Below are 21263 nucleotides of genomic sequence, written 5' to 3' on the forward strand. Positions count from 1 at the left end.
GATGGAAAAATGTAAGCAGCGAGCGAGAGATGTACTGTTCTGGCCCGGGATGGGTAAAGAGATAGAGGTGCTGGTAGAATCTTGCAGCATCTGCCAGCAGCGACGCAACTCCACCCAAAAGGAGCCGATGATTTCACATCCTATTCCGGAGCGACCTTGGCAGGTGATCGCCACAGATTTGTTCACATGGAACAACACTGACTACATTGTTGTGGTCGACCACTACAGCAGATATTTTGAAGTGGAAAAAATCACCAGCCTCACGTCCAACAATGTCATCCAAAAACTGAAGGTTATGTTTGCTAGGTTTGGTATACCACAGACACTAATCAGTGACAATGGACCTTGTTATAGCTCAAGGGAGTTCGAAGACTTTGCTCGAGCGTGGGACTTTGAGCACATCACAAGCAGCCCACTGTACCCACAGAGCAATGGGTTGGCTGAAAAGACTGTCCAGACAGCCAAAACGCTCATGGACAAAGCGCATGCACAGCGGACAGACCCCTACATTAGCCTATTAGAGTATAGGAACACTCCGGTCGATGGACTGAAATCGCCAGCACAGTTGTTGATGAGCAGGCGTCTGCGCTCAATCCTTCCGTCCACAGAGAAACAACTTCAACCGGAGCTCGTCTGTCGCAACACAGTTCACATTCAGAGAGAGGTTTTTCAGACAAGGCAAAAACTGTACTTTGACAAGACTGCAAAAGCACAACCTGCCCTGCTTGCAGGAGCTGCAGTCCGTTTCCAACTGCCAAATGGAAGATGGGAGCCTGCAACAGTTGTGGATCCAGCAGGCACCCAGAGATCATACAACATCCTCACAGAAGAAGGTCAGGTGCTGAGACGCACCAGACGCCACCTCCTAAATACTGAGAACAGCACCGACAAAGAAACACCAGCTCGTGTGATTTTGCTAAAAGTTACCAGAAAGTATTTGCAATGGTCTTTTGTTCTTTAAAAGAAAGGAGATGTAGTATTTGGGCATAGTTACGAGTTCACTAACTGATGACGTAAGCAAGATGCGCCAAGGCGAGAGACAGGGTCATGTAAAACATAATAAAGGTTGGCGGCACACGCACGCCGGAGTGAGACTGAAGCACATTGTATGTATTTATTATATCCGGGCTGTGAATACTACAGTAGATACATACAATAGCAATGCTCCGAGCTGTGAATAAGCTTGCATTTGTGCCTGGTGTATCGTTATCTTGTATTTATCATCTGCCTTGCCAAAATGAATCTCTGTGGCTAAGATATACTCGACCTCATATCCTGTGCACAGAAAACATGGAGGTGCTCCCTCCTGACATTCAGGAGTGCATATGCAGCTTGTGTAAAATAAATGTTTCTTTTCTTCGCCGACAGAAACTGGCGCATTTTTTTTTTGCAACTCATTCACTCACAAACACACAGCACGCGACTGCCAAGAACTGGTCCGACACTTGTTCAAAGACAAACTGATAATGTATTGGCTGATTGATTTAATTCTATTATTTGAGGTGCTGATGGGCGGGGATAAAGGGGACTGTGGGCGCAGCCAGGTGAAGCGCAGGTGAAAAGTGTGATTACTGATTTCAGTCTTTGTTCAGAATCAGCGGGAGCGTCACGCTACATCTTTCGATCGTGAGTAATATTTTTTCAGCTGTAAAGAACTATATGAAATAAAAGAAACAACTGAGATATAAGTGACGTCTTTTTGGTTTGTGGACACGCATCGAAGATCAAACTCCCGCTGACTAAGTGTCACCTAATTGTCTTTGAAAGTGCCACTACAATAAATCGAAAGATAACGTGGAGATCGACTGTTGCATTTAATTGGAATCCATCGGGTCAAACATGCCATAAGAGTGAAAGCCGTGATTTCTGCCTCCATAACGAATGAAATAAATAGGCTGGTTTCGAATCAAGCATGCGCATGCATTTGCCTCGCAAAACAAGGCATTCTGGGAAAAAAACGTCACAAATGCTGGTGATAACTTCCCTTTGCGACATGTCACATGACTTTAAAAACTTGCGGTATCTCCAGGGTACCTCCCTTCGCATGCTTTTCTCTGCAGATGGTCTGAAATAAGTGCGGACATAAGACACTCCCCTCAACGTTGCCCTAGTTGGTTAGAATTATCACATGGTATTTCCCACGTGAGAAAATTCCTCAGCCTCCGTCAACAACGGGACTTCAAATGCCTCGGCTCGAGTTCGTCAGCGACGAAGAAAGCCAGCGCCACTGGGCAGGCCATATTCTTTGTGCAAAGTCCGTGAAGTTTCCCCTGGCGCGATAGTTTTTGTTATGTATACAATTATTAATAAAGTTTAAATTAAAAAAAAAAAAAAAAAAGTCCGTGAAGTGCACCTGTGTCCGACTTGACATAGTGGGAACTTGACGTGTTTATGACGAGTTCCGGCGGATCCTCTCAAGTCTTGTGCATGCATCGGCGCAAATGCATGCGATCCGAAACGCGCCCAATGATTTGGCTGTGAAACATGACGAGTGGAAACACCGGTGATACTGATCCTGCGGAAAGAGGCGAGGATGATGAGTTGTATCATGACATCGGTGCAAGGAGAACAAAAGTTAAGGCAGCTCACCTTAAAGTCAAACCAGATCGAGGATCTTTTGGGCAAGGAAGCGGACTATCGAGACATAAAGATGAGGATGAAGGATTTCAACGCTGTGTTCGAGACGTTCAAAGAGCTTAACGAATCCGTTCAACGGCGTTTAAATGCGGAGGAGCTGCGCACTGACCAGGAGCAATGGTTTCAGCCAAAGTTGAAGAGATTTGAGATATTCATTCAAAAGGTATTGTAATAAATATGGGTTTTATCCTTTGGCAGGAAAATACTGCCAGTGTCAGAGCCTTTAAATAATCACAACGGTATAGGAAAATATACAATCTTTATTCAATTATCACACGTTGAATATATAAAACTATTGCATAGAGGTAGGGAGGACTACAATTGACTAGAGGTCAACAGTCACCACAGGACGATCACTGCACCTTTCATCTAGGTGAAGAACCACTACACAGCACACACAGGGCTAGTTTCTAGCTTAAGGCACACCATTTCAAATCACAGCACGCAACACCCTCAACGCAGGAGGCACTGCAATTGATCAATCACAGCAACTTGAGAAATCACAGCAATCCACTCTCACCGTTTAAAGTGAAACCGTATGGATGTCCCGCATATGACGATAGCTCTCCCACATGTAATCTCCTCCCCCTCTGCACTACACAACGGCCTATATAAAACACACACACACATACAGAAATACATTTAACAACAATATTGGTCAAACTTAACTCGCCCGCTTGACAAGACCCTCCCGCTTCGCTGGACGGCACAGACAGTTCGGCTGGCGTCAGTGTCGCGCACGGCAGCAGGGAGTATGAAGAGCAGTGGCGGCTCCTGCACTCTTCTAAAGCCCGGCCCTAACTTCCTACAGGAGGCAGCAAACCTCCCCTCCTCACACAGGAACCTCTGACCCCCTCTCTAACTATCTTCATCGCCGGCAGTCCTAAACGGCTGCGAACGACACCCTCCCTCCCAAGAGTGCCGAACCACAGCAGTCAGATGCTTTCCCGTGCCCCCTCTGCTCTGTCCTTTGTCACCTTCCAGACGACCTCCCGCCCGCAATCACACACACACCTGTACTCAATTCCCTTGATACACAGTTGATGCTAATTACGTCACCGATTGTGTCCCCCAGCATATTCACATCACAGTATTTTTGTGGTGCAAAGAGGCCAAGGCAAAACCCCACAGTGACGGGGCTGCTGATGAGGGGGATGCATTATCTCCGCTGGACAGTGTGTCAAACGTGTCAAAACAAAGATCATCGACTTCACACAGTGCGCGCTCTAGCGCAACATCAACATCCTCCGCGCGCATTAAAGAGGAAACGAGGAGAGCAGCCTTGGCAGCAAAGGCAGCGCATTGGGACAAAAGCAAGCACTGGCATTAAAGGAGGCACAGATAATGGAGAAGGTAAGGTGTCCCGTTATATGGGTTGGAGATTTTAATGCGCATAATCCCTTATGGGGCAGTGATCACAGGGATATTAATGGTGGGATAATAGAAGATTTTTTAGATAAGTATGATCTGGTAGTGATAAATGATGGAAGACCAACTAGATGTGATATTCTTAGAAATGCATGTAGTCATATAGATTTATCAATTGCTTCTTCAAACTTAGCCAGAATTGGTGAATGGGAGGTAATGGACAAATATAATCTGGGTAGCGATCATTATCCAATTAATTGCAGGTTTGGAAGGGATTTGAGGAGAGAAGTGGAAGAGAAAGTTCCTAAATATAATTTTTCTAAAGCCAAATGGGATGAATTTCAGGAAAGTGCTCGAAGCTTAATTGGAGAGGTTGATAGTGATTCTGTGGACAACTGGAATGCTGCTATTAGTTCCATGTTACACGAGGCTGCTCGATGTTCCATTCCTGTGAAGCAGGCACCGAGGCCCCGTATACTGGTTCCATGGTGGAATAAAGAGTGTGACGAAGCTGTAAGGAAAAGGAATGTAGCATATAGAAGATTAAAAAAATATCCAATAACGTTTAATGTGACAGAGTATAAAAGACTAAGGGCAGTGGCGAGAAGAGTCATTAAAGAGGCGAAGAGATGTAGTTGGAGGAAGTTCTGTGGTACACTAGGTCCTGAGACTCCAGTAAGGCAGTTGTGGTTAGCTGTACATAAAATGTCAGGGGTATATAAAAGCAGATCAATACCAATGTTATGGAAAGGAGAGATTGCAGCAGTTTCCAATAAAGAAAAAGCAGACATGTTTGTTGGAAGTTTTCAAGCAGTACACAGCTCAGGGAGCCTGGGAGTTGAGAGATGTAGGAAGAGGACAGAGTTGTTGACAGCTAATAAGTGGAAATTGGAGGTGAGTTCAGATAATGTTAATCCCATTAATCTGTTTTTTACTATTAAAGAGTTGAAAGAAGCAATTATGTCTGGGGCAAATACTTCTCCCCAGGGAGAGATAGGTTGTCGTATGAGTTATTTAAACATTTGGATGATTTGGTACTCGAGGACATTTTGGCTTTGTTTAATACTGTGTGGGCAGAGGGTTGCTTGCCAAAGGAATGGAAACATGCGGTTGTGGTCCCTATCATGAAGCCAGGCAAAGAAGCATCTGACCCTAGTTCATACCGTCCTATCGCACTCACAGCAGTGCTATGTAAAATTATGGAGAGAATTGTTACTCATAGATTAGTGTACTTTTTAGAGACCAAAGGAGTCTTTGTCGGTTTTCAGAATGGCTTCCGAAATGGGAGATCCACAATGGAGTCAGTTGCGATCTTAGATCAGGATATAAAAAGGGCATTTAGCAATAAGGAAAGTGTAGTTAGTGTATTTTTAGATATTGAGAAGGCATATGACTCTTTGTGGAAGGAGGGTCTAATGATTAAAATGTTTGACTTAGGAGTGAGGGGGCGGATGTTTAACTGGATTAAGAATTTTCTCATGAATAGAACTATACAAGTTATGGTGGGTGGTGTCAGTTCAGAGAGTGTAGAAATAGAGAATGGAACCCCACAGGGAAGTGTTATTAGTCCAGTTTTATTTAATATAATGATTAATGACATTTTCTGCAAAATGGAGGGAGCATTTGGGTTGTCTTTGTTTGCTGATGATGGGGCTATTTGGAAAAGAGGGCGAAATGTTGAGTTTATTTTAAAGCAGATTCAAAGAGCATTAGTGTCAGTAGAGGAATGGGGGAACACATGGGGTTTCAAAATATCTGCTTCTAAGTCTAAATATATAGTATTTGGCTTTAAAAGGAAGCTGCCTAATATTGGATTGCATATGTATGGATCCCCACTGGAGAAGGTCAAAGCTTTCAAATTTCTGGGTGTTTGGTTTGAAGAGCGGATGACTTGGGCTGTGCATGTCAGAAAAATTTTGCTGAAATGTGAAAAAGTTTTGAATATTATCAGAAGTCTGGCTGGCTGTGAGTGGGGGGCTGACAGGGAGACAATGCTATTAATTTACCAGGCCATGATCAGATCCTCTCTTGATTATAGGTGTTTTGTGTATGGGTCTGCATCTAAATCTGTTCTGGCAAAGCTAGATTTGTTGCAGGCCAGGGCTTTGAGGCTTTGTTGTGGGGCCTTCAGAACATCCCCAGTCCCTGCCCTGCTTATTGAAATGGGAGAAATGCCCTTATGGTTAAGGCGCATTAAGTTAGGGTTACAGTACTGGGTGAAATTGTGGGTGTCATCAAACTTTTCCAGCAAGGTGCCTGTTACAAGAGTCTGACAGAGGCAACAAGTATAAAACATTCTTTGCAAATATAAATCAGTGGGCTGGGAGGCTGGGTTTGGAACAGGGAAGCGTAGCGGAACATACAAGCTGGCTACCTATGCCATATTGGGTGCTGCCTGAGCTGAACATTGAACTGGTCTTTTTACAAGAAAAAGATAAAAAAAAAAAGCGGGTAAATCCAAAAGTAGTAGAAAATCTAAATTCAATCAGAGACAACACTTTGATTATTTTCACAGATGGATCTAGAGATCCAGTTAGTGGGAGAGCTGGGTTTGGGATGTTTGTGGAGCAGATTGGGGTGAAGATTGGCCGGCGCATCTCTAATGGGAGCTCTGTTTTTACATCTGAGTTGATGGCAATCTTATGGGCATTAAACTGGATTGAGGAAACCAGATCTAGAGAGGTTATCATCTGTTCAGACTCTGCAGCTGCTCTGGAAGCCTTAAGAAGGGGAAAATCTAAGGCTCGACCTGATATTATTATTGACATCTTAACTGTGTTTTTTAGAATTGGGTTTAGATCTAACATCACCTTTTGCTGGGTTCCGGGACACGCAGGGGTTGAGGGGAATGAGCAGGTGGATCAGATTGCAAAACAGAGTTTGAATAGAGAAGTAGATGTCCATATATCCTGGGGGAGAGCGGAGCTGAGAGAAATAATTAAAGAGGGCTTAATGAAGGAATGGCAGAAAGGGTGGGAAAAAGAAAGTAGGGGTAGACACTATTTCTCTTTACAACCTCTTGTTAAAAAAAGATGTACCTGCACTTTTCAGTCCCGTAGGGATTCAGTTAAACTGTGTAGACTAAGACTGGGTCACTGTGGGTTAAATCACTCCTTGTTTATTGTAGGGAAACATGTGTCTGGTCTATGTGAGTGTGGGAGTCCTGAGACAACAAAACATGTTCTTCTGGAGTGTCCAAAATATGGATCAGAAAGACATACATTATTTGATAGACTGTTAGGACCTGGAGTTCAGGCTTTTTCTGTTTTTTCTTTGCTTGGACATCGTGAGAACCATCAGTTGATCTCTAAGGCAATTTTGCAATTCCTGCGCAATACAGGATTATATGTGAAAATATAGTTCATCATCGAACCTGTGGAGGGCAGTAATACGCTAAATAGTGTTTAAACTGCCGGAATTGCACAAGAAGAAGAAGAAGAAAAAGAAGAAAGGAGGCACAGCTTGCTGCTGAAAAGGAGGAGCTAAAGATTCAAACTGCACTGGCGGTGTCTAATGCAAAGATTAAAGTGTATGAAGAATATGATTCTGGACCAATTGATGGGATGAATGAATATCTTGAAGAAGCAGTTGTTTCACATGTTCAAAAGGGTGTTGATTTGCAAAGGGTGACAATTCCCCCCACATATCCCATGCAGCCTCCAGTCTCATCAATGGGAGCAAGACCCAAGATTAAAGGGCCACGTGAGACAATGCATAAGCCCAACACTGGTCGTCAACAAACAATAAAGCATGACAATGAATTATATGATGTTATAAAAAGGCAGACGGATATAACAGAATTGCTTGTCAAACAACAACAGTCAACTTGTTTACCTCATCGTGATGTGCCTGTGTTTTGTGGCAACCCACTTGATTTCAGGTCTTTTTTGAAGGCATTTGAACATGTTATAGACTCAAAAACTGACAACAATGCAGATAAACTCTTCTTCTTGGAGCAGTTTACAAAGGGTGAGCCACATGACCTGGTGAAAAGCTGCCAACATATGCCCTCTGGCCGGGGCTATAGAGAAGCAGTGCGCCTACTGGAGGACCGCTATGGAAACCCCCTTAAGATTGCAACAGTATTCATTGATAAATTGTTGAACTGGCCGCAGATTAAATCTGAAGATGCCAAATCCCTCCACAGTTTTTCCCTTTTTCTTGTGACCTGCATAAATGCTTTGGGAGATGTTGAATATATGGAGGAACTGGATAACCCGGCCAACATGAGAGTGGTGGTTGCAAAACTCCCCTATAAAATGAGAGAAAAATGGAGAGCTGTAGCCTTTGACATCACTGAGACAAAGCAAAGCCGGGTAAGATTTGTGGATCTTGCAACCTTTGTGGACAAAGAGGCAAGAATAGCAAATGACCCCCTCTTTGGCGACCTGCATGGAATGGCAGGTGAAGGAAAAGAAAGAAAAATACCTGTTGCTGTAAAAATGTCAAAGAAAGAAAATCCAAGAGGCAGTAGTTTTGCCACCAGCGTGTCATTGTGCAGTGAAGCTGTCAATACAAGCAACAGGCCCACCGCATAATGTAACAATGCTGCCCTCACCAGGCCATGTCTGTATTGCAGGAAAAATCATGCAATGGCTGAGTGTCACCAAATCCTAGAAAAATCACACAAAGAGAAGCTGGACTTCTTACGAAAGAACGGCATATGTTTCGGCTGTCTATTGAGGGGGCATCTTAGCAAATATTGCAGCAGAAGAATGATATGTCAGGTGTGCTCACAAAAACACCCAAGCTTGTTGCACATTCATAAAGATGGAAATGTTACAAAGCAAACTAACACAGGCTGTCAAACTGAATACACTGAAAATCAGCAAATAATTTCAACTGCTCTCGTGGGTCTGGATGAGGAAGCGTCTCTCTCGCTACTGGGGCCGGAGACAGCTGCACCCTGGCAATTCTTCCCGTGCGTGTCAAAGCAAAACTGGGGACAAAAATTCTGGAGACCTATGCATTCATCGATCCGGGGAGCTCCGGAACCTTTTGCACGGATGCACTGGTCAAACAGCTTAACCTGCATGGTAAAGGAACAGAGATAGTTTTAAGCACCATGAACTCAACCAAGCGTGTAAAGGGCTGTCTTGTAAGAAAACTGGAAGTTTGTGGGATCAATGAGGACAAATATGTAACTCTCTCAAAGGTGTTTGTCCAAAAGAGGATTCCAGTTGGAAAGAAAAACATCCCTCACCAAAAGGACATTAGCAAGTGGTCTTACCTCAGGGACGTGAAATTACCAGACATCGATGCTGATGCAGGGCTCCTTATTGGAAATGACACTCCTGAAGTTTTTGAGCCTTGGAGAGTGATTCACAGTCGCAACAATGGACCATATGCTGTCAAGACAATCCTGGGATGGACAGTTAACGGACCAATAAGGGCACATGTGGAAAGAGAACAGCAGGCTGTCACAGTTAACTGGATAGCAGTGGAAAACATAGAAAAGATGCTGTTGCAGCAGTACAGCATAGACTTTCCAGAACACAGCCGTGATGACAAACTGGAAATGTCAATTGAAGACAAAAGATTCATGGAATCAGTTTCAAAGTCCGTGGAATTCAAGGAGGGACACTACTACATTGAGCTACCAATGAAAGACGCAGAGATAAAGATGCCGGACAATCGAGAAGCAGCAATCCAGCGTGCACTCACCCTTAAGAAAAGACTGAGCAGGAATCCTGACTTTCATGCAGAGTATTCCAACTGCATGGCAGACATGTTGAATAAAGGATATGCTGTCAAGCTCCCTGAAATGCAGTTAAAGACGCAGTAACTCCCAGCTTGGTATATACCTCACCATGGTGTATACCATCCACGAAAGAAAAAGCTTTGCATTGTGTTTGACTGTGCTGCCAGTTACCAGGGGATGTCTCTCAACCAAAGGCTGCTCCAAGGCCCGGACCTAACTAACACACTCATAGGTGTGCTGATTCGATTCAGAGAAGAAAGTGTGGCCATGATGGCCGACATAGAAGCCATGTACCACCAGGTGAGAGTCCCGGAGAAGGACACTGACCTCCTACGCTTTTTCTGGTGGCCAGGCGGAGACCTGTCCCAAGAGATGGCTGAGCACAAGGTAGTACTTAGTTCTTTTCTGAGCCACCTCATCTGCCAGCTGCGCGAACTTTGGACAACAGGATAAGGTCATCACCAGAAGCTGTGGAAACAATAATGAGAAACTTTTATGTTGACGACTGCATAAAGTCAGTTAGCAGTGAGAAGGCTGCCATAGCATTACGAAAAGAGCTCACAACACTATGCGCCACTGGAGGCTTCAAACTGTCTGGATGGACGAGTAACAGCCGTGCCCTTTTGAAGTCGGTGCCGGAGAATGACAGAGCAAAAGAGGTGAGAGCATTGGACCTTGTTAAAGACGCCCTTCCCATAGAGAGAGCCTTGGGTGTATTGTGGTGTGAAAACTCAGACTCCTTTAAATTCAAGGTTTCTACAAAAGAGAAGCCAAACACAAGAAGAGCAGTTCTTTCTACGGTCAGCTCCATATATGACCCTCTTGGATGATTGGAGAAATTGGGTGAACCAATTGCCCCAAATATCCAACTTCCAAATAGCAAGGTGCATCAAGCCAAGGGATTTTGGTCCGATAGCCGCAGCCCAGCTCAATCACTTTTCAGACGCCAGTGAGAGTGGCTATGGGACGGTGTCATACCTGAAGCTGACAAATAAGAACGGCCATGTTCATTGCGCCTTTATGATGGGCAAGGCTAGAGTAGCCCTGATGAAACAAACCACCATACCACGATTAGAGCTTACTGCAGCGGCAATGGCTGTAAACATTGATAAGGTGATGAAAAGGGAGCTCCAGTGGGACCTCCAAGCCTCAGCTTTTTGGACAGATAGCACAGCCGTGCTAAGATACATCACAAATGAAGCATTGAGGCTGAAAACCTTTGTGGCTAATAGAGTTAATGTCATTAAGGAGGCCACAAGTGTGGAGCAGTGGAACTTTGTCAATACATCCGAGAACCCAGCTGATTGTGCCTCACGGGGACTCACAGTGGAGCAGTTCCTGGCCAACCAAACATGGCTGCAAGGGCCTGCCTTCCTACAGTGTGCAACTGTGGGAGCGGTGGACAAGCCTCAATGCTTGAATCTTGGTGAGGATGATCCAGAGGTGAGAAAAACAATCTTGGCGTTTTCTGCAGTCGCTGAAGGCTTGTGTGCAGTGGAAAGGTTGATAGACTACTACTCTAGCTGGTGGCGCTTAAAACGGGCCATAGCCTGGATCCTGAGAATAAGAGACTATCTGATTTCAAAGGCACACAGGGAAGAAAAATAGTAAATTCTGCCTCCCCCCCTCAAGGACCGCTGACTGTGGAAGAATTGAACAAAGCAGAAGTGGCGATTGTGCGGTACTGTCAGCGTTGCAGCTTTCAGTCAGAAATCTCAGCTCTGGAAAAAGGAAAGCAAGCGCCAAAAAGAAACAACCCAATCTATAGGTTGGATCCTTGCCTCCAGGATGGCCTGCTCAGAGTTGGTGGAAGATTACATAAATCCGCCCTGCCTGAAAGCTCAAAACATCCCATGATAATGCCGAAAGGTCTCAATGCTACTTACTTGTTATTGCAAGACATTCATGAAAAAACTGGACATTCTGGCAGGAACTTCATGCTCTCTCGCCTCCGACAGCGCTACTGGATACCTGCAGCAAACGCAGCAGTAAGAAAAGTTTATTTCATTGTGTGGTTTGCAGAAAATATCATGCAAGAGGTCAGGAGCAAAAAATGGCAGACTTGCCTGAAGATTGGCTGATTCCTGACAAACCCCCCAAAATCAAAAACACTCTGGCCAAAAAAGGAATACAGTGGTTCTTCAACCCACCGGCTGGACCACACTTTGGTGGAATATGGGAGAGGCAAGTAAGGCTGGTGAAGAGAATATTAAAGTCAGTGCTTGGTGAACAAACTATGGACGATGAATGCCTACAAACTCTGCTTTGTGAGGTTTAAGCAATTGTTAATGATAGGCCTATAACCACTACGTCGGATGATCCAGGTGACGTAGAGGCATTAACGCCAAATCATTTGTTGCTACTTAAGAAAAAGCCACTGCTTCCCCCTGGTCTCTTCAGCAAGCATGATTGTTACTCCAGAAGGCGGTGGAAGCAAGCCCAGTATCTGGCCAATGTATTTTGGAGAAGATGGACAAAAGAGTATCTACCAAGCCTTCAAGAGCGCCAAAAGTGGAACAGGATAAAAAGGAACCTCAAAGTTGGGGACGTCGTTATGATAATGGATGAAAACTCGCCAAGAAATTCATGGTTACTAGGCAGAGTGGAGCAGACTACGCTGGACGCCAGAGGTCTTGTTCGGAGGGTACATGTCAAGACTAGGAGCAGCACCCTTGAAAGGCCCATCGACAAGCTCTGCCTCGTCTGTGAGACTGACACTTGACTAATAACTAATGACGGACGACTGACTGACATTGACAAAGGGGTGTAGGCGGATCGCCAGAAACGACTATTTTCTTTTACAGCAAGGACCCATAAGATCAAGTACTTCTGTATTGCTATATTATGTTATGTACATGTATGAACTATAAGGATAGTAAGTAGTTAGAATTTTGTGATACAGTGAAACGGTGATGATGCTCTGCTTTAGTTAATTATAAGTTCCCCTGCCTTATAATTAGGGGCCGGGTTGTATTGGCCGATTGATTTAATTCTATTATTTGAGGTGCTGATGGGCTCCCCGCCCAAAGGGGACTGTGGGCGCAGCCAGGTGAAGCGCAGGTGAAAAGTGTGATTACTGATTTCAGTCTTTGTTCAGAATCAGCGGGAGCGTCACGCTACATCTTTCGATCGTGAGTAATATTTTTTCAGCTGTAAAGAACTATATGAAATAAAAGAAACAACTGAGATATAAGTGACGTCTTTTTGGTTTGTGGACACGCATCGAAGATCAAACTCCCGCTGACTAAGTGTCACCTAATTGTCTTTGAAAGTGCCACTACAGATAAAGTTGAACAATAATTAAAGCAGAAACACCACATCACCTTTACCACTAATGTAATATCAGACAAGTGACAGTTAAATAGCTGTGATGAACTTATTCACCAGTGGCAAACAAAAATGATATATACTTGTAAACTAAACTCAAAATCAAAAATATACTAAGACATCTTCAGAAGAAACCATTTAAAATCAGCTTGTAATAATTCTGACAATACTGTTGTGAATTCCCTGCTGGGAGGAGTACACGTCACAGCAAACTTTATGTGCAGTTAAATAGTCGAGTTAATCTTCCACCGATCGTCAGCGCTCTTCTTTATTCCTGTGTACAACAGTGTGCGTCGGTGATGATGTAAATTACTTGATGAATGGATATTGTTTATATTTTGTATGTAACAAGAGCTATTAATATTACCACGTTAATGAGCTCGGTTTGCTTTGTTAGCTTACATTTAGCATGTCTTACTGAACCCCATGAAACATGGACGGCCCGACATGTAACTTAATTACCATACATTTGATTTCCTTCTGTGACTGTTTATTTATCAATGTAGCTGTCGTTCATTGAGGCGGCTATCATATTAGCGTGTCAAATTGACCGGACCGGTAGCCGACGTGGCTGTCTCATTTTAGCTTGGTCACGTGACCTGCCTGTTGCACCAAGCCGTAGTGTTGTTCAACGATCCTACACTGACCCCTGTCGGTGATTTGCAGTATGACACGTTATTCATGTCTATTGTAATTCATGTTATCCTATTATTACTGTATAGTAGGTCAATTATTACTAATATTGTTTTATTATTGTTGTCCTCTGCAGACATCACACACACACACACACACACACACACACACACACACACACACACACACACACACACACACACACACACTACAGTGTACTACAGTGTCCTGTTCATTTGGAGGTCAATAAAGTCATCTCAAGTGGAGAAGTTGCTGCGTCTTCTCTGACCGGAGGATTAGGCCAGTATATATACAGCCAGCGTATCATCACCGAAGCTGTTCTGTTACAAATACCGTCTCCAAACCTGCTGACATTACAGTATTCAGCTCACACTCTTACATACAGTACAATCTCATTCACATACTCACCATTCACACGACATGAGCCAAGATCAACATTTTAAGAGAAAAAGGCAAAAAAACAAAACAAATACACCTAAACATAAGAACACAGGCAAGAAAGACACACAGAAAGGAAAGAGAGTCAGAAGAGCAATCCATAGAACTACAAAGCAGTCAAAGCTTGGATTGTAATGACAGATGTTGGTTAGTCATGCCTGCTCTACTTCACATGGGTGATTATTAATTCTTAGGATACTGATGTCAGTAATGTCTAGATTATAGATAATATATAATTCCCAAAGACAGAGTACACACAGCCTACACAAAACACAGCAGCAGCAGCGGTTAAATTCAGTGTCGATACAGTCTGGTTTTCTCTGTGTGACATCTTGACAATCTGAATCTGAAGCAGAGAGGCTAGTACAGTGAGTGAGACCGTTTTTAAGTAACGGATATCTGAGAAACTTGTTGTGAGAGGCAGTGCAGTGTGAGGGATATTGTCTTTCAGTCCAAGCACCTACTCGGAGAGTAGTACCAGTATTTTGCAGGTAAAGTTACCTTTTAGGTTTGTGAGTTAGTTGATGTGAATAGTATTCCTCTGTGTTTTTTTTTTAACAAAAGCTCATCTTCCAGGACGTAAGTGGGAAGACGGTGGTAGCTTTGAGGTGCCGTGGTGCACACTGGGATTGCATGTGGCAAATGCATAGGATTAGGGGGGATTTTCACATGGGCAGAGCCAGGGAGCGGGGGAGAGTGTTACACATTCTTCTACTCTTCCTCCTCATTGTTGTCCTTTTCTTCTTCATCATAGCGGTGAAAGAGCTGGTGGAGATGCTGCTGGAGGCCACGTGGTTTTGACCCTTTTCTCGGGTTGTCCACTTGCTCTAGAAGGACCCATTGGCGCTGCCCAGCTCTCTTCACCTCTGTTCGTCTGTGGGTTCGACCTTTATGCATGTGGGCCCTAAACAAGGAGTGAAAACATCGGTAAGACAGGCTGCATCATCAAAATATGCACGGATGAAATAAAAGGACCAGATGTTGCTAAATTTGTTATTTGTAATATGTTATGTTAGAGAAATAAAATACCCAGAAATTATTTTTTACTAAATACTCCAAATCTCCACCCTCCATAATCGCGCTTAAAAATAGCTATCTTATCAAGAGATGAACACAAAGCAACGAATCTTCCGTTATTTCATTCATTGACGTTGACGTCGATAACATACTGTGATTTGATTGGCCTGATGCCGGCTATTCACGGCTTCCCTTTACACTGTCCTGACCAATCACAGGGGAGCAGTGTCGTGACAATAGCCTCACCTGATTGGTCAATCATTCTTTTTTTTTTCACCAAGGGAGTCCAGCGCAGCTTGGCCTCCTCACAGACAACAGGGTGCAGTAACATGTTTTCAACGCTCATTCACCCCGTAACATTTAGAGGGGCGCTGTTTTACACATCATGAAACGCTCAATAATTAATGGAGAGAGACGAGGAGGAGACGACAGATACATCACAGAGGGATTACGGAAACTGTTAAAAAAAGTGATTTTATTAAATGATGCTATATTCTGAAACAACTGAGGAAGCCTGGCTTCCCTTGGCCTCTGCAAGAAAACGCCACTGGTGGAGCGGTCTAGGTCTGGGTCAAAGTGTCAAAGTGTCAAAGTCGCCTACTAAGATTATATGTGAGTTTGGGAAGATGGCTTATTCTGCAAATAGGGAGTGGAAAAATGTGGGGGAGTCTGTGTTTGTGCCATAGATACCCGCTAGTGTTACGTTGTCAATGTTACCGTTAATTATGATGAAATGCCCTTCTGTGTCAGTTACAGTTGAAATATGGGAGTATGGTGTGTCTTTGCTTAGCAGGATGGAAATACGACTTTTTTTTTATTGTAAATTGCATGGACAGTCTGGCTACTCCATCCAGCCCTCAATTTCCAAGACTCTGCCTCCGAGATGGGCTTCTTGTAATGGACAGATCAAATCCAATCCACTTTATGTATAAAGCACGATTTTAACAAACACAAGGTTTCCAATGTGCTGTGCAACAAGATAAAACACAATACATAGATAACACAATAAAAACACAATAAAAAGATGAAGTACAAAATATAAAGTTAAAAGTAATAAAATATCATAAAATAAATAAAATATACTGCCCGCACAAGACAAAAAATATGCATGTCATAAAACCAACACCCTACAGGGTGAATGTAGGTGTAGCTGTCTGATTTCAGTTTGTGTACATGGTTGAATATTTTGGTTCTTTTTGCAGGGGAGCTGATTCCTTTTAGATTCTAAGAGGTTATATTCAGAGCCAATGCATGGTGTTATTTTTGGTTAACCTGAAGTGAAAATGCCATGTTCTAACCATTTGAATCATAAAAAGTCATAGTAGCTACAGCATGTCGAAAAAAAGTCATAGTATAGTATGTCGAAAAAAGTCATGCAAATTTCATATAGAAGGTCGGAAAAAAAATCCAGATTCCAAAATCAGATTCCAGCTCGACAACCTCGATAAGAGAGGACCATAGCCAGTAGTCAATGTACAGGACAGACAGGGAGCTGTGCTGAACTTCCAGCTTTAGAAAGGACATTAGTGGAGCTTACCACTGAGGGCCCAGAAACCAGACTTGCTCTGGTAAGTCTGTCACAATCTGGTGTCATGTTAATGCTCTCACCTTTGGTCTATCGCTGGTAATGGGTTATATATAATATATATGGGTTATAATTATGATTTAATTATTGAATTTTCACTCAAATTTGTATGAATATAAAAGAAAATTAAAATGCTATTGTGGAATTGTGTTTTTATTTTCACGTTCACATTATGCTGTGCTTCTATTGATCTGCTGATGAGATTCCTCAATTATTGCACTACATCTCAGGCCCAGCAGAGGGCAGCACCAGGTTACACAGATGCTGTTGCACATCACGTTGTGTGACCTGGACTCTGCAAATTCACGAGATATGAAACGATACAACACTATATATTTGGTAGACTTTTATTCTCTATCAGCCATAGACACACTGCAACCATTTTATTTTTGTCTTTTTTAATTTTGATACAGTAGTACATGCCCTTATAGATTAATATAAGCATTGTAAATGTATATAACTGTCATCACAGAAAAGGGATGCTGTTTCTTCAAATTAAAAGCCTACCTGTCACAGTGAACTTCCACTAGTTTGCATTTTACATTTTTCTAAATCACAAAGTAACAGTGACAGTGTAATAAATACATTACATGTTGTAGATGTAGTATTTGGGCATAGTTACGAGTTCACTAACTGATGACGTAAGCAAGATGCGCCAAGGCGAGAGACAGGAGCTGTGTCCCAATTCAGGGGCTGTATCCGAAACCGCATACTACCGTACTGCCTACTACATACTGCGTTAGATACTGTATACTGCGTACTGAATGTGGGATTCAGTATGCTACTTCAGCAGACCGACGCCGTTCACACCGCAGTATGCAGTATGCAAGTTTCCCAGAATGCATTTCGTGGCGACCGGCAGCGGTAGTTGTAAAACAGGCGAAAAGCTGTTTTATGTCCCGCTGTAGCGCTGTTATTATGTCACTTTATTAAATTTTAATATTTTTTCATGCGAGAAAGTAACCGTTTAGATCCCCAATGTGCGGTTAGTTTACCCAAATGACGGCTGTTGTCATGGCCACTCGTGGCCACGAGATAGTTAATGCGTGGCCACGAGTTATTATCTCGTTATTATCTCGTGGCCACTAGATAGTTAATGCGTGGCCATATTGTTCACCTTCAGTAGCGGAATGTTATCCATGGAGCTGCCTGTCAGTCCGTGAATAAAGGTAAAATAGGCCTAGTCTGATTTTGTATTCAAGAGTAGCTTTGTTATTGTTGTCATGGCAACTGTAATGTCAATAATAATGCTATGACAGCTATGACAGGCTGGAGGAGTTTCCGTCACACCGGCCGCGGAAGCGCCGCGGCGCGCCGATGAAAATCGCGCGTGGTCCGCTGCCCCCTGTTCACACCAGACGCGTATTTCTCCGCGACAGTCCACAAGCGCTTCTGCTCAGCTGTTGTTCATTCAGAGCTATTTTTTTCCATTGTGAAGTAAATAACCCCATAAAATTAATACGCCATGTTTCTGTAGAAGTATCAGTAGAAGTAAGCCAATTTACACTGTATTTTGTGAAATGCTGTCGGCTATTTTGCACTAGTAGTCATGTTTACTTTATTACAGGCATCCAAAGTTGTTTACTTAAGGAGAGTGCTACAAAATACACATGTTGAATTACCAATGTAGCTGTATATTTTCAATATTAATATTTCAGTTTAGTCTTATACGATATGTAGCCTAATGTTTCAGGTTGGTATTCAGTGGTAATTGAATTTTAATTGTGACTGTATAGTATGTGGTTACCATGTCTATTCAGTCAATACATACATGACCTGAAGGAAGTTTGTCTACAATTCTTTCGCTCAAATACTCCCCTTTCAGGGTGTTTACAGTGTTACTGTTTAGGTCTGTTAGATCACATTCTTCCTTTACATTATTGTAGAGTCAGCAGGAACGAGGCCAATCACCTACCAGTGAAACAGATTTTCATGAGACTACTTTGTGATCCTGTCATGTTTGTTCAATTTCATACGATTTTTTATGATTAGAGAATAATTTTTCTGTCAAATCTGTAAATTGTGAAATTTAACATGTTAAATTTTATGTTTCCAAAGGCTACATATGAAATGGAGAGAGAGGAAGACGCCATCCTGCAGTTTCTGCGGGACCGTGGAATTCAAGAAGAAATCATAAAAAAACTAAAAAATGACAAGGTGAGCTATTCTTCCCCAGATCAAATCAGAACCCTGCATCTTGGGAGTGCAATGCTCTAGTTGGGATGTTGAAAATATACAATTAAGAAGGTCCTGCAATGGTTAATTGTCATACCTTAGACTTATAAACATAGTCTACATAATTACATATATAGTATTTTTATTCAGCTTCACATGGGCACACCCACAGTCCGCCTTAAGGTGAAGAGATCCTATTTTAACCCAAAATAGCCTAGTTTATTTGAATATTACTAGGATTTTCTGTATGTTTTGCTGAACATTTTCTTGTTAATGGTAATTGTTCACCTTATACCTTATCAACAAGGAAGTAGAAGCTCTAACACAGTAAGAAGTTTCAGTCTATATTAGTCGTTTGAACAATCATGTAGGTTATTGTATTTGTAAATTGCAATTATTGGTTAACAATGTCATAAACATTTCACATTTACTAAACAAACCTGTGACTCAATAAACCTATACATATTTGCATTGATTCTGTGGATTAATTAATCCTAATATGCTTTGTTGCAATATTAGTGTACCATGTCTCAGTCCAGGTAGGAAAATGTTGACTGTTTAATGAATTAGATGTGTCAAATGAATAGTTTGGGTGAAATTTCAAGTCTCAACAAGACCAGAGATGCCAAGTTGACTTGAAAAGACCTCATGTACACCATGTTTTTAGCCAAAATCTTCACTGTAGCTGTCAAATAGCTAGTGCTCTTTACTTTCATGTTCAGCTCAATGGATAAAGTGAAGTTTTTGGCTAAAAACATGGTGTGAATGAGGTCTTTTCAAGTCAGCGTGGCATCGCGGAGCTTCCTAACACTTGGACTTTCACCCAAAGTGAACTATTCCTTTAAGCTAGTTCCTGCTATAAAACTTAAAATAGTTAAAATAAAAATAGAATTAAAAGAATGCCCTTATACATGGTGGTATAGCCAAGAGGAAAGGTTTGGTGGTGTTGCTGAAGTTTTGTACTAAAATAAAAAAAAAACGGTCTGAACTAAGCCTGTGGACACGAGGATAGTCTTATTTAAATCATTATTTGTGTAGAATTTGTTGGTGCTGGTGCAAAATTATTTCTGAGTGTTTCATTGCTTTTTTAGGAGGCATAGAACAACCATCACATGTTTTTCTGTGATGGTTCAATTTGCTAAATATTTTGGCTCCTAAGTTGTTTTTAATAGAAAACAAAAATGTTGATGTCTCTTTTGCAGATTGATTCTTCAGTAATTCCACTGATGTCCGAAAAGGATCTGTCAAAGTACATCCCACTTTATGGAGACAGATTGGCAGCTGTTGCCTTCTGTCGCAACACTCATCGTTCAGATCCAGAAACATCCAGGAGAGGTCAGCTGCTTGAAAGAATAAGGGCAAAGGTCTCTATTCCAGATAGCAAGGCTGATAAAAGAGCAGGGTTTTCAGAGAAATTAAAAGGGAATAAAAATGCAAAAAGACAGGCAAAGAGGCTAGAAATTGGATGGATGAACTTCAACGAAAAAGAAAAAGAATTCAAGCACGTACGAGCTGTGAAGGGAGGTGGAACCAGGCATGTCAGTGTTGACAGATACACTACAGTTAGAGAGGTCCAAGAAATGGCAGAATCACTTTTTTTCCCAAATGGGGCCTTCATGTCGCTGAAGCTAGAGGATCATGTTTGTTACATTAGTGACTTTTCACAAAACGAGATTGACCAAGACTGCACAGTGGAGGACCTGTACTTGAAAAACAAAGTCAAAATACTGAGATTGTACCTCTACACCAAGAAACATGCTCAAGACGAGGACTTGACTGATACTCCCCCAGCAACAACCTCAGAGGTCACAGGAAATGTTGCTCAGGATTTTAGCCAAGCTCAGGCATCAGAACCAGAGGTCATAACTATTGACTTGTCTTTGCTACATGAATCTGATGTCATACTATTGGATGAAGAAATAACAAATATGCAGATGCTTCATGACTATATCATAGATGAAGTAGAGGAAGAAGAGAGAGGATTGCACAATGAAGAAAGACCAGACCAAGAAACCCCAGAAATGACAACAGAGTCTTAAAGTATAGGACAAGAAGAAGGTGGATATGTAACAGATGTTATTCCTGAGACCCAAGCTGGAGAGATGCTGCTTAACAATTCCAATGATAGTGAAGTGACAGTTGGAGCAACAACCGAGGATCCTTCTGAACTGGATGAAACTTTGCCTTGGGAGGGATCAAAACCAAAGGTCATCATTGTTGTGCGAAGGGGTAACTGCCTTGCTGACCTCTTGGCAGCCTTTATTGACCCAGATATCATGAACAAAGATGTGCACATTAAAAGAAAACTTCCCAATGGTAAACTGGAAGAGGGGGAAGGCTCCGGCGTTTTACGTGATTGCC

At 42.5% G+C, this 21263-nt stretch overlaps 1 long non-coding RNA gene across 1 annotated transcript in view; it reads right to left on the reverse strand.

Moving 5' to 3' along the window:
- Positions 1-1189: 1189 nt before the first annotated feature.
- LOC311010618 overlaps positions 1190-21263 on the reverse strand; it is an 87918-nt gene continuing 67844 nt past the window's right edge. The window contains exons 2-3 of the long non-coding RNA XR_014596810.1: positions 13002-13202; positions 1190-1475 (exon numbers count right to left, since the gene is read on the reverse strand). This is a non-coding gene — a long non-coding RNA (uncharacterized lncRNA). The remainder of the gene's footprint in view (positions 1476-13001; positions 13203-21263) is intronic.

The sequence above is a fragment of the Eutrigla gurnardus genome, assembly GCF_963514095.1.
Source record: "Eutrigla gurnardus genome assembly, chromosome: 3".
NCBI classification, from domain to species: Eukaryota; Metazoa; Chordata; class Actinopteri; order Perciformes; family Triglidae; genus Eutrigla; species Eutrigla gurnardus.